Raw genomic sequence first — 15453 nt, 5'->3', positions numbered from 1 at the left:
TCTTCATTAAGCTTTTTGGCGGTTCCTCTTGGGACACGATTATCTTCGTCAGATTCATCAAGACGCGTCTTTTTTTTCTTTTGACTCATTCACTTGAATTTGCTCTGGGACTTCTTGTTGCCACCTTCTGCCTTCCGGTGTTGGGATTTTTATTGTTTCCTGCTGGGTATTCTTGTTGTAACCTTCTGCCTTCCGGTGGGGTTACTGACTTCAAAATCTGCAGTATAAGACTGAAAAGTATTCCTCTCGTTATACAGGTGGGTGCCTGGACATGAAATGAAAATGTATACCCGCATTATACTGGTGGGCGACCTGGAAATGGAAAAATGAAATGTATGCCCGCATTATACTGGTGGGCGACCTGGAAATGGAAAACTGAAATGTATGCCCGCATTATACTGGTGGGCGACCTAGAATATGGAATGAACAGACAAAATGTATTCCCTCATTATACTGGTGGGCGATTTAGAACTGAAATGTATTCCCGCATTATACTGGTGGGCGACCTAGAACTTAAATGTATTCCCGCATTTTACTGGTGGGCGACCTAGAACTTAAAAGTATTCCCGCATTATACTGGTGGGCGACCTAGAACTTAAATGTATTCCCGCATTTTACTGGTGGGCGACCTAGAACTTAAATGTATTCCCAAATGCATACCCGCATTATACTGGTGGGTGACCTAGAACAGAAATGAAAAGACAGAAATGTATTCCCGCATTATACTGGTGGGTGACCTAGAACTTAAAAGTATTCCCGCATTATACTGGTGGGCGACCTAAAATATGGAATGAACAGACAAAATGTATTTCCTCATTATATTGGAGAGAAAAAGGGTTGAACATTATTGAGAGATTATTATTGGGAGAATTTTTTTTGAGAGTAATACATTCTGGAAAACTTCAATAGTGTTGGAGAGTAAAAGAGAAAGACAATTTGAACTTTCACTCGAACAATTATGTTTGCTTTTCTTCGAGTGTTATTCAAAAATCCGAAACTACTGCATCTCGTATCTTTTCTCTCTTCTGCTTTGACTGTGATTGCACTTTGGCATTGTTGAGATTTCAATCTGTTACTAGGTTATTCTACTGGTTGTTATTGGTTCTGCGGTGTTGCTGAATCTGCTGTTGCTGTGGTATTATTGCTGCTGACTCCTACTTCTTTTGTTCATGTACTGCTGTTTCCAGGTACACATTTGTACAATCTCGGCTTGAAGCAAAAATGAAATATTAATCAGGCTTTGTTCCTGTTGAATCTCTCCTGTTGGATTTGTGTTTGAATATTAATTTTTCTTTCTTTATATAAAAATGTAGTTGATTGATTAAATGAGTAATGATGTCGCATATGTATAACTTCTTCATCTAATAGTGTTAGTTTAAACTAATCAAAGAATAGTTAATCTGTTTTGATATTATTATGGTCAATCTCATGCTTTAGTATTATCGAATAACAGAATATAAAATGAAAGCAGTTTTCCTTTGTACAAGCTCGATCGCAATTTTCCATTCGCATGTAAACTAATAACTAATAATAAGTTTACGTTTTTCAGCATGTAAATAATTAAGAGATTTTCTTTTATTTTAGAGACGAACTTAATAGAAAATATAGTCATGGTAGGTTTTTCCTTAAAAATAAAAAAATGAGACGAGCCTCGCCAAATAAAATATACAGATTGCGGGGCCCTCACAAAATGTATGGTCTAATTAGAATTCGGAAGGACCGTTTTAGCGAATTTCACAGTCTTCCCAAAATAATAACACGATAGTCTCTTTAGGCGCGTGTTTAATATTTTACTTTCTTAAGCCTGGGTGTGCATTTCATGCGACCCGAATCCAAATCCCAAAACATCAAATAAAACGTATTCCGGATTGTGGGTGCATTTCATGTGACGCAGTCCAAAGACGTGTTTTAAGCGATGTTCACATTTCTTTTAAAAACAATAATAATAAAGCGGTTAAAAGATAAAATTTGCACATAAGTTCATATTTGTATAAAATCAGATAATCAAGCCGAATATAACAGTTGAGCGATCGTGCTAGAACCACGGAACTCGGGAATGCCTAACACCTTCTCCCGGGTTAACAGAATTCCTTATCCAGATTTCTGGTACGCAGACTGTAATATGGAGTCATTCTTTTCCTCGATTCGGGATTAAAATTGGTGACTTGGGACACCCTAAATCTCCCAAGTGGCGACTCTGAAATAAATAAATCAATCCCGTTTCGATTGTCCTTTAATTGGAAAAAACTCCCCTTGCACCCTAGCGGGTGCGGAAAAAGGAGGTGTGATAGCTCTGGCCGATTACGTAAGAATTTTTACGTAGTCAGGAGGACCGGCTAAAAGTAAAAATATATATGTTTTTTTTAAAATTATATATGTTTTTTAATATATATGTTTTTTAATTTTTACTTAAAAAACATTAAGTAAAAATGTCCAGGAATGAAAGGCTAGTAAGAATATTGCTCCTCCTGACTACGTGAATGCACCAGAATATTGTCAATGAAGACTATGACAAACGAATCGAGATAAGGCCGGAACACGCTGTTCATCAGATGCATGAACGTTGTTGGGGCATTGGTTAGTCCGAAAGACATCACAAGGAACTCATAATGACCATATCTTGTCTTGAAGGTTGTCTTAAGAATATCTGAGTCCCTGATCTTCAACTGGTGATAACCCGAATAGAGATCAATCTTGGAGAACACTCTCGCTCCCTGAAGCTGGTCGAATAAATCATCAATGCGAGGCAAAGGATACTTGTTCTTAATTGTTACCTTGTTCAATTGCCTATAATCAATGCACATTCTCATTGTGCCATCCTTCTTCTTCACAAACAGAACCGACGCACCCCAAGGTGACACACTAGGCCGAATGAACCACTTATCTAGGAGTTCCTGAAGCTGCTCCTTCAATTTTTTCAACTTCACTGATACCATACGATACGGTGGAATAGAAATGGGCTGAGTGCCCGGCACCAGGTCAATACCAAAATCAATATCCCTATCAGGGGGCATGCCCGGCAGGTCTGCAGGAAACACATCGGAAAAATCCCTCACAACTAGGATAGAATCAATACTGGGAGCCTCAGCACCGACATCCCTCACAAACGCTAGATATGAAAGACAACCCTTCCCAACCATATGTTGGGCTTTCAAGAATGAGATCACTCTACTAGGAACATAATCAGTCACACCTTGCCACTCAATCTGTGGCACACTCGGCATATCCAATGTGACTGTCTTAGCATGACAGTCCAAAATAGCACGACACGGAGATAGCCAATGCATGCCCAAAATAACATCAAAATCCACCATGCTCAATAATAACAGATCCACTCGGGTCTTCAAACCCCCAATAGTCACCACACACGATCGGTACACATGGTCTACAATAACAGTATCGCCCACTAGGGTAGATACATGAATAGGTAAAACAAGAAACTCACGGGGCGTACCCAAATAATAAGCAAAGTATGATGACACATAAGAAAAGGTGGAACCGGGATCAAATAATACAGAGACATCTCTGTGGCAGACTAAAACAATACCTGTAATAACAGCATCTGAAGCAATAACATCGAGTTTGCCTGGGAGTGCATAGAAACGGGCCTGATCGACCTCCACCTCTGGGGCGACCCCTGGCTGACTAACCTCCACCCCTAGCTGGCTGAGCGGGTGGTGATGAAGCAACACTGAAGTAGATGACTGACCCCTCTTCTGGGATGAACTAGCAAAACGAAGAGGACACTGCCTCCACATATGACCCATCTCACCATACTCAAAACAACTCCCAGGTGCTGGAGAAGGGGACTAAAGGGAACCCCTCACACCGGAGTGACTAACATATACACTCGACATAGAAGAGCCCTGAACTAATGGAGTATTGGATGAACTCTAAGTTAGAAGGGCACTAAGTGATGACTGGCCCTGCTGAGTACTGTGATAACCATGACCCGAAGATGCCCCACGATAACCTGGGCGAGCTGGCTGAGCAGGCTTGAATAAACGGCCTCTACTGTGCTGGAACTGGCACCTCGAAGGAGCACCACTAAAGCTTCCAGATCCTCGAGGCCTCTTGGTCTCCCTCTCCTCTCGCTCCTGACGACGAACAGACTCAATCTCACCGGTAATATCCACAACCTTCTCGAAAGTAGCACCAATCACCCTCTCCCTGGTCATAAGAATACGAAGCTGATAAGTGAGGCCATCCACAAACCTCCTAATCCTCTCTCTATCTGTCGGAACCATCCAAATAGCATGACGAGCTAACTCGGAGAACCTCAACTCATACTATGACACAATCATCTCCCCCTGACGCAACCACTCAAACTGCCTACGCAGATCCTCTCTACGAGACTACGACACGTACTTCTCCAGAAAGAGAACGGAGAACTGCTGCCAAGTTAGGGGTGCTTCACCAACATGCCTACGCCTCTCAAAATCCTCCCACCAAGTGAAAGCAGCTCTTGAAAACTGATAGGTGGAAAAAGCGACCCTGCTGGTCTCCAGAATACCTGCAGTACGAAGCTTCCTCTAACACTTATCCAAAAAGCCCTGGGCATCCTCGCCCTCTGCGCCATTGAAGGTCGGAGGCTGCAATCTACCAAATCTCTCCAACCTACGCTGCTCATCCTCCGGTATGACAAAAACCACATAGTCCTGAGCAGCTGTGACCGGCTGGGCTGGATATGCCCCCGGCGTCTGAAGTCCCTGCACGACCTACTTAGGTGTGCGAGCGGCGGGAGTCTGATTGCCTCCCCCAGCCTGTGAAGTAGCTGCGGTTGTAGTGGCTGAAACCGCCTGAGCCAGGCCAGTGCAAACTAATAAGATTTGTGCCAAGGCCTTTTGAAGACCCAGAATCACGATGGGCACAGCTGGTGCCTGAGCTGGTGCTGCTGGAGCATCCATGGCTAGAGCCTGATCCTAAGCTGGGGCAACTGGTGGATCTATAGGTGCTGCCTTCGCTGCTCTGCCTCTACCACAACTATGGCCACATCCTCGGCCTCTAGTGGCCACAGCTGGTGGCACTGGTGGTCGTCCACCCTGTCCGGTAGCGTGTGTCCTCACCATCAGTGAGAGAATAGAATAACGGAAATTTCGTACTCAGATCAACAAGTTCGCACGACAAGAATTTCAAGAATATGAAGTTTTTCCTAAGGGGTTCTGCAGCCTCTCGAGGATAAATATAGATGCCTTTGTTCCGATCCGCGAGACTTTACTAAACCTACTCATGACTCGTGAGACCTATGTAACCTAGGCTCCAATACCAACTTGTCACGACCCAAACCCGGACCTGGTCGTGATGGCGCCTCTCGTGAAGATAAGGCCAGCCGACACTTCCCATTTTCTAATTATTAATAGTTAAGAATTTAAGAAAAACGGTCTAACATGATAAAATATATCTGAAATAACAATGATAACATAAATACGAGGAAGAACACCCATACACAGCCCTAACCGGAGTATCACTAGTCATGAGCATCTATAAGTCATAATACAATTCTGCTAAATCCATAACAAATACAACTGTCTAAAGGGAAATAGAAGAGATAAAGGAGTAGAGACATGGGGCTACGGACGTCAATAGCTACCTCGTAATCTCCGAAAGCCCGCCTGAAGCTGGAGGTATCAGCACTCGGGAGCGGTGCCAGCTACGCCTGAATCTGCACACAGGGTGCAGAGAGTAAAGTCAGTACTCCAACTCAGTGAGTAACAAATGTAGATAAATACTGAAGCAATAAAATCATTTAAAAGCAGTAAAACAGTGGAAAGTCAAGTAAAAATTCTCTTTCAACAAGTAAACAAGTAATTGACAGATAATTAAGGTAAAGTAAACAAATAGAAGTTTGCCCGTCGGGCACAGTACCAACAAATCCGCCCCTTGGGCAACATCTCAGAACATTACCAGCCCCTCGGGCAATCACATAGAACAATGCCAGCCCCACGAGCTCAATCACATAGAATAGTACCAACCCCTCGGGCTTAATCACATCAAACAATACCAGCCCCTCGGGCTCAATCTCACATCACAATGGGTACCCGCGCTCACTGGGGGTGTACAGACTCCTGGAGGGGCCCCTTACTGCCCAAGCGCAATAACAAGACATCTCGTGGCATCAAACTAGGCCCTCGGCCTCATACCAATCAAGCCACCTCGTGGCGTATATATCTCAGGCCCTCGGCCTCAAATCAGTATCAGTGTTTCCTCACAACTAGGACCTCGGCCTTACTCAGTCAAAAATACTCACAAGCCCCTCGGGCAATAGTAAAACAGTGTTTCTCAGCCCAAACATCATTTAAAATATCATTTAAGTCTTAAAACTGAGTAAACATTGCTGAGTATGAAAATAGTGGAAAATAACATGACTGAGTTCAAGTATAAAGTCAAAACAGTGAGGAAATAGCAATGAAAATCCTCGAAGGGTTCAAATAGTTGGCACTAGGCCCAAATATGGCATTCAACCCAAATAATGGTGGTAACAAATAGTTTTCGATCAAATATGCGGTAAAATCATCAATCGGGACGGACCAAATCACAATCCCCAATAGTGCACGACCCCACGCTCGTCATCAAGCGTGTGCCTCACCTCAATATAGCATTACGATGTGCAAATTCGGGGTTTCAAACCCTCATAACATCATTTACAATCATTACTCACCTCGAACCGGCTAAATCTCTAGCTCGTGACGTCGTTGCCCCTCAAATCAGTCTCTACGCACGTCGAATCTATCCAAAATAAGAACGAGTACGTCAACATATGCTAAGGGAACAAAGCCCAAGCAAAAACAATCAACAAAGGGCAAAAATCCCAAAATTACCAAAATCCGACCCTCGGGCCCACATCTCAAAATTCATAAAGTTTTACATCAATAGATTCCGCATCTCCCCACGAGTTCATACATATCCAAAGTTCTCAAATCTGACACCAAATGGTCCTTCAAATCCACAATTAAAGGCCTAAGTTCTCAGGCCCTAGTTTCCCCAATTTTAACCTTTGATTTCCATAATTTCTAGCTCTAATCTATGAAATAATAGCATAGGAACGAGTTTTAGGTCCAAATTCCTTACCTCAATGAAGTTCTCTTGAAATCCCCCTCTCAAATCACCCAAAAAGCTCCAAAGCTGAAGTCAAAAATGGAGAAATATCCCAAAATTTGCGTAGAACCCATTTTATACTTTCTGCCCAGTTGTTTCTAAAATCCTCCGAAATACGCTTTTGATCAAAAACCTAACCAAACCACGTCCGAATGACCTAAAATTGTACACACACATCCTAAATGACATGACGGAGCTACTGCAACTCTCGGAATTCCATTTCGACCCTTATATCAAAATCTCACCTACCAACCGGAAATCGCCAAAATATCAACTTCGCCTATGCAAGCCTAAAACTGAAGGTTCGTGATGTTTCCTATCTGGTTGGTGAGCGGGTTCTACTTTGGGTTTTGCCTATGAATGGCGTTATGAGATTTGGGAAGAAGGAGAAGTTGAGTCCGAGGTTTATTGGCCCTTTTGAGATATTGAGGCGTGTTGGGGAGGTTGCTTATGAGCTTGCCTTACCTCCCATCTTGGCAGGAGTTCATCCGGTATTTTATGTATCGATGCTCCGAAGGTATCACGGGGATCCGTTGCACATGTTGGATTTCAGTTCGGTCCAGTTGGACAAGGATCTATCCTATATTGAGAAGCCAGTGGCAATATTGGACAGGCAGGTTAGAAAGCTGAGTTCAAAGAACATTACGTCAGTGAAGGTTCGGTGGCGGGGTCAGCCGGTCGAGGAGGCGACCTGGGAGCCCGAACAGGATATGCACAGTCGTTACCCACATCTTTTCACTACTTCAGGTATGTCTCTATGCTCGTTCGAGGATGAACGAATGTTTAAGTGTAGGAGGATGTGATGACCCGGCTGGTCGTCTAAAGAATTAACGCCTCGCTCCCCTATTAACTGCTTTCCCCAAGTTTATTTCTTCTATTTTGACTTGCCGGGATGTTCGGTTTTAAGTTTCGGAGAGTTTTGGGACACTTAGTCCCTAAATGAGAGTTTAAGTGTTGGAAAGTTGACTGTAGGCGGAATAGTATGCAGACGGACTCGAAATGGAAATCTGATGGTTCCGTTAACTCCGTTGGGTGATTTTGGGGTTAGGAGCGTGTTCGGATTGTGTTTTGGAGGTCCATAGCCAATTTAGGCTTGAAATGTCGAAGGTTGAATTTTTGAAGTTTCCGATTCGATAGCGAGATTTTTATCCGAGGGTCGGAATAGAATTCCGAGAGTTGCAGTAGTTCCATTGTGTCATTTGGGATGTATGTGCAAAATTTCAGGTCAATCAGACGTGGTTTGGTTGGGTTTTTTATCAAAAGCGGAATTCAGAAAATTTTAGAAACTTAGGCTTACATCTGATGTGTTTTGGTTGTTTTGATGTTGTTTGAGGTGTTTTGAAGATTGGTATAAGTTTGAATAAGGTTTTAGGATATGTTGATGCCTTTGCTTGAGGTCCTGGGGGCCTCGGGGTGATTTCAGATGGTTAACGAGAAAATTTAGAAAATGTTGCAACTGCTGTATTTTTTGCTGCTTTTGGTATTTTTGCATTTGCGGTTTGGGGACCGCAGATGCGGCGCCGTAGAAATGGCTAAGGGACCGCAGAAGCAGATTTTGGCCTTTCCTTCAGGTTCCACAGATGCGAAAGGGACACCACAGAAGCGGTGTTGCATCTACGAAAATGTAATTGCAGATGCGGTTTATGGTATTTAAATGAAAGTCGTAGATGCGATGAAGTTACCGCAGAAGCGGGACCGCAGATGCGGTCCCAAGGTCGCAAATGCGGAAATTGCTGGGCAGAACATATAAATAGTTGCCTTCGCGAATTTGAGCTAACCTTTCACAATTTTCATCCGAGTTTGAAGCTTTTGAGAGAGATTTTTGAGGAAAATCAAGGGGAATCGCTTGGAGGTAACATCCTTGACTTCATAACTCGTTTTAAAGTGATTAAAGACCTAATTAGTGGTGAGAAATTGGGAAAAAATGGTTAATTAGGGCTTGAGTTTAAGAGGCCTTTAAATGAGGATTTAAGGGGCCATTTGGACTCTGATTTTAGTGTTCTTGTTATGTATAGACTAATGAGAGTACGAGGTTTCCAAAAATATAATTTCACCCAATTCCGAGATGTGGGCCCGAGGGGCATTTTGGTCATTTTACATAATTTCACGTATTAGCTTTAACTTTAATTGTAGAATCAGTTACTTGAAGTGTTATTTACATTATGCAATTGAATTGAATAGATTTGGGCCATTTGGAGTCGAGTACCCGTGGCAAAAGCGTGGTTTCGGGTTGACTTTAAGTCGGTTCGAGGTAAGTGGCTTGTCTAACCTTGTGTGGGGGACCTTCCCCTCAGGATATGATATATTTGATAATTGAAATACCTTGTACGTGAGGTGACGAGCGCGTACTTGAGCTAATTGTTGAAAATCCGATTTTTCCTTAAGTATTTCAATTGAGTTCTTTTTCCTGTTTTATTCTACTTGTGAATTTAGCATGTTGCTAGTTTAGAAAAGCACGTTTAGTTGACTTAATTGCCTATTTGCTTAAACTGCCTTAATTGCATTACGTGAAACATGTTAGGCTAGAATTAACTGCTTACTTGGTACGAAATTTAGCTTAATTGAGGTGCAGGATACCAAGAGATCCCTAGCACGTATTTTGAGGATACCAAGAGATCCTCGGGATACTAAGAGATCCCTAGCCTATATTAAGGATACCAAGAGATCCTCGGGATACTAAGAGATCCCTAAGCATATATTGAGGATACCAACAGATCCTCGGGATACCAAGAGATCCCCGGTTATCATCCTTGTTATGAGTGGTACTTCCTTGTGGTTTGCCTTCATCTCTGTTTCCGTTATTGTACTCTTATTATCCTGTGTAGATTCTTACTGTAGATTCTCAATTGTACAACTTATCTTATCTTGTAATCTTTATATTTATTAAATCTCAATAGGTCCCTGACCTTCCCCGTCACTACCAAACCGAGGTTAGGCTTGGTACTTACTAAGTACCGCTGTGGTGTACTCATGCCCCTTCTGCGCATGTTTTTCATGTGTAGATATAGGTACTTCTATTCAGGCCTACCATCCTTGAGGGAGGCGACTACTTAGAGACTTCGAGGTACATCTGCCGCGTCCGCAGACCGAGGAGTCCCTTTCTATTCCCGCCTTTTAGTATTTAGCCCTTATGTACGTTCTGTTCTTATTAGACAAATTTCGGAGTTAGAGCTATGTAGTATTTCCTTTTCTTAGCTTGTGATTCGTGGGTTTTTGGGTCTTGGATTTATGTATTGGTATTGAGAGTTAAACATGGTGTAAGCCGAGCGACACATTTAAACATTGTTACTACATTATTTCTGTTTTAAATTGTTTACTTCTGCAATGTTTTTTGTTTTTTCTTCCGCAAATTAGGCTTACCTAATCGTAGAGACTAGGTGCTGTCATGATGGTTCACGCAGGGCGAACCGGGGTCGTGACACTTTTCCTAATTCTAGAGACAAAAACGGGTTCCCCCCCCCCCATTTCTCTTATTTCCTTCCCCAAACTTTCCCCAACTCACTCTTTCCCTCCCCTTCTCTATTTCACTCACCCAAATCACATCCCCCACCCCGCGCCACCATTTCCCCCTTGCTCTCCGCCACCTCGTCGCCCACTGCTCGCCGGCCACACCACTGCCACCCCTCTCTCTCTCTCCTTCTCCATCTAAAAAAACCAAGCTTAGAATTATAACCTTCAATCTTTGTTATTTCTTGTTTGTGTGTTACAATATTTTATGTATTGTAGTTTATTGTTTCAATTAGTGTTTCAATTCTTTGAACATTGTATTTTATTGAGGATTAGGGTTCAAGTCTTGTTTTAATTAGTTTTGTTAATTAATTTTAATAACTAATTAGTTTAATTAGTATTGAATTTAGTTTAGTTAGATTTGAATTATACTTTGTATTGTCTTGATAGTTTAGTTAGAATTTAGGGTTTAGGATAGAATTGAAATATTTAGATATGAATTGGAATTTTAGTTTATGAATTAAAATTTTAGGATATGAATTGAGTCTTTAGGATAAGAATTGGACTTTTAGGATATGAACTGGAGTTTTAGTTTATGTATTGGAATTATAGTTTATAAATTGAAATTTTAGGATATGAATTGAACTTTTGTGGATGTGAATTGAAATCTTAGGGTATGAATTGAACATTTAGGATATGAATTGAAATTTTTGTGTATGAATTGAAATTTTAGGATATGAATTGAGCCTTTAGGATATTGTCACGACCCGGATTTCCCACCCTCGGGAGTCGTAATGGCACCTACTCGTGAAAGCTAGGCAAGCTGCGTAATACATAATCCCTAACTCTTTTATTTAGCCTTTTTAACTATTTAAACTAATATGTGAATAACAGTGAAATATTTACAATAAATAGATACAAGCGGAAGACTTAATCTGATAAATTAACCATAAACAGTACGACAATGCCAACATACATCTCTACCCGGAATCCGATGTCACAATATCACGGATTGTCTATGAATACTACATACAAATATCTGAAAAGAAAGTAAAATTTATCTCTGAAGCAAATGGAAACATAATACACATAAAGATAGAAGAGAACGTCGGGCCTGCGGACGCCTGCAGGACTACCTCGGGATCTCTAACTGGACTGAAGGAAGCCACCCAATGTACGGTCCAAAAGCTGCCGTTCCAGGGTCTGCACATAGTGCAGAGTGTAGTATCAGCACAACCGACCCCATGTGCTGGTAAGTGCTTGGCCTAACCCCGGCGAAATAGTGACGAGGCTAGGACCAGACTACCAAATAAACCTGTGTAGTTATATAATATGTAGCGGAAAATAAAACAGGAATAAACAAGTAAAGATGGGAGGGGGTACATGTTGTGTGGGAATATCAGTACCAACAGTAAATTAAGAGAAAAAACATAAGAACAATTTAGAATTTACAGCAAAACAATAAGTAACTCGTAACCAATCTATAAACACTTCGTATTATCAATTGTTGTGGTGCGCAACCCGATCCCAAAACATAATAACTCTGTTGCAGTGTGCAATCCGATCCATATCATTTATCACTGTTGTGGCTTGCAACCCGATCCAATTATATTATTGTTGCGGCATGCAACCCGATCCAAATATAGTATTGTTGCGGCATGCAACCCGATCCAAATATAAAATTGTTGCGGCGCGCAACCCGATCCACATATACAGTTCAACACCAATCACAACAAGAGTCCCGACAAGGGATCAATAAAGAAACAACACTATCCCGGCAAGGGAATCGACATTATAAGTAAATACGTCCCGACAAGGGAAAATCAGCTATAACGAAACTTGTTCCAACATCTAACTACCTCAACTAGCACCAATACTCAATCATAAGTAATTTCCACGAGGATAATCATAATCCTTATTCAACTCAGAGAATCCACAACTTAGGCATTCGTAGTATATATTCAGAACACAATAATTTCAATTTAAGACTCACAGTCATGCTTGACACCAACGTATAGATACTCGTCACCATGCCTATACGTCGTACTCAACAAGTAACATGTAGCAAATAGGACTCATTCCTAATCCCTCAAGCGAAGGTTAGACCAAACACTTACCTCAAACTTCCACGGCCAACTCAAGTCTCAAACACCGCTTTTCCTTTAGAATTCGCCTCCAAACAACTCATATCTAGTCCAAATTGATTTAACAACATCAATAAACGCTAAACAATCCAATTCCAATGCTTAATTATAGAATTCCCATCATTCTTCCCCAAAAGTCAAAAATCGACCCCGGGCCCGCTTGGTCAAAACACGAGGTTCGGACCAAAACCCGATCACCCACAGGCCTGAATATATAATTTGTTTTGAATTCTGACCCCAAAATGAGGTCTAAATCCCTATTATGCAAAAAGCCATAACTCTACCCAAGTCCCTAATTTTCTACCCTTAAGAACATGATTTAGGTCTAGAAATCTAATTGGTGTTAATGGAAATTGAAGAAAATGAGTCTACGATTACATACCTATGAATTTGTGATGAAGTTCTCTTTCAAAAATCGCCCAATTTGGAGTTTGGAAGAAGAAGTTATGAAATTTTGGTTAAGTCCCGTTTTGGCTTCTGTTTTAAAATCATTGGACATGCCTTCATCGCGTTCACGATAGGCCTATCGCATTCGCGATGGGTCAGACTTAGGTGACCTTCGCGTTCGTCGGTTCGCGTTTGCGGAGCTTCAGCTCCTAGAGTCTTCGCGTTCGCGGTCCACTGGCCGCGTTCGCGTAGCACAAGATTCCTTTCCCCCCTGCCCAGGCCATTAGCCTATGCGTTCGTGAGTGCATTGATGCGTTCGCGAAAGGTACTCCCCCCACAGCCTCGTGTTTGCATCCCAAGTTCCACGTTCGCGAAGAAAAAATTGACAATTGAGGAATTTGCCTTACGCGTTCGCGAGTGGGACCACGCGAACGCGAAGCACAAAACCTTTGTGCATAAGAGCAGCGAAAACCTGCAACTTTTTTCAAGTTCAAAACTTTCCGAAACCCATCCGAAACTCACCCGAGCCCTCGGGGCTCCAAACCAAACATGCGTACTAACTCAAAAACATCATATGAACTTATCTGTATGATTAAATCGCCAAAATAACCTCTTAAACAATGAATTTAGCATAGAAACCTAAGAAAATCTCAAAACTTTCAAAGTATGAATTTTTCACAACTACGGGTCCAAATTATCTCAAACGACTTCCATTTCTTACCAATTTTCACAGACTTATCTTAAATCACATATAAGACCTGTATCGGGCTCTGGAACCAAAATACGGGTCTGATACCATCGAGTTTTAAACACATTTCATTTCCAAAACTCACAAATAATTCCAGAAAATAATTTTCTTTAAAAATTTATTTCTCGGGCTTGAGAGCTCGGAATTTGATTCAAGGCATACACCCAAGTCCCATATTTTCCTACGGACCCTTCGGGGCCGTTAAATCACGGGTCAGGGTCCGTTTACCCAAAATGTTGACCGAACATTATTTCTCAGCCCAAACATCATTTAAAATATCATTTAAGTCTTAAAACTGAATAAACATGGCTGAGTATCAAAACAGTGGAAAATAATGTGACTGAGTTCAATTATAAAGTCAAAACACTGAGGAAATAGTAATGAAAATCCCCGAAGGTTTCAAATAGTTGGCACTAGGCGCAAATATGGCATTCAACCCAAATAATGATGATAGCAAATAGTTTTCAATTAAATACGCGGTAAAATAATCAATCGGGACGGACCAAGTCACAATCCCCAATAGTGCACGATCCCACGCTCGTCATCAAGCGTGTGCCTCACCTCAATATAGCACTACGATGTGCAAATCCAGGGTTTCAAACCCTCAGAACATTATTTACAATCATTACTCACCTCGAACCGGCTAAATCACTAGCTCATGACGCCGTTGCCCCTCGAATCGGTCTCCACGCGTGTCGAATCTATCCAAAATCAGAACGAGTACGTCAACATATGCTAAGGGAACAAAGCCCAAGCAAAAACAATCAACAAAGGGCACAAATCCCGAAATTACCAAACCCAAACCCCGGGCCCACGTCTCGAAATTCAGAAATTTTTACATCAATAGATTCCACATCTCCCCATGAGTTCATACATATCAAAAGTTCTCAAATCCGACACCAAATGGTCCTTCAAATCCACAATTAAAGGCCTAAGTTCTCAAGCCCTAGTTTTCCCAATTTTATCCTTTGATTTCCATAATTTCTAGCTCTAATCCATGAAATAATAGCATAGGAATGAGTTTTAGGTCCAAATTCCTTACCTCAATGAAGTTCTCTTGAAATCCTCCTCTCAAATCGCCCAAAAAGCTCCAAAGCCAAAGTCAAAAATGGTGAAATATCCAAAAATTTGTGAAGAACCCTTTTTATACTTTCTGCCCAGTTGTTCCGCATCTGCGGCACCATTGCCGCTTCTGCGGTACCGCATAAGCGCTCTCTCTTCCGCTTTTGCGGAAATCACTTAACGGGCCCTTACGCATCTGCGATCCAATCTCTGCACCTGCGACTCCACAAGTGCGGTCCAACTACCGCATCTGCGGCTCCTGGCTCTTCCTCTCAAATCCGCTTCTGCGGCTCCCCTTCCGCACGTGCGGCACCGCACCTGCAGTCCCCAAACCACAGGTGCGAAAACACCAGAAGTAGAAAAATCTCAGCTGCTGCAATGACATCTCAACTTCTCCGTTAACCACCCAAAATCATCCCGAGGCCCCCGGACCTCAACCAAAAGCACAAACATAACCCAATACCTTATTCAAACTTGTTCGAATCATCAAAACGCCTCAAACAATATCAAATCTACCAAATCACTTCGGATTCAAGCCTAAGTATCTAAAATACTCCGAAATACGCTTTT

The sequence above is a fragment of the Nicotiana tabacum genome, chromosome 6 (assembly GCF_000715075.1).
Source record: "Nicotiana tabacum cultivar K326 chromosome 6, ASM71507v2, whole genome shotgun sequence".
In the NCBI taxonomy this organism is placed as follows: Eukaryota; Viridiplantae; Streptophyta; class Magnoliopsida; order Solanales; family Solanaceae; genus Nicotiana; species Nicotiana tabacum.
This window is presented reverse-complemented; position numbering follows the sequence as displayed.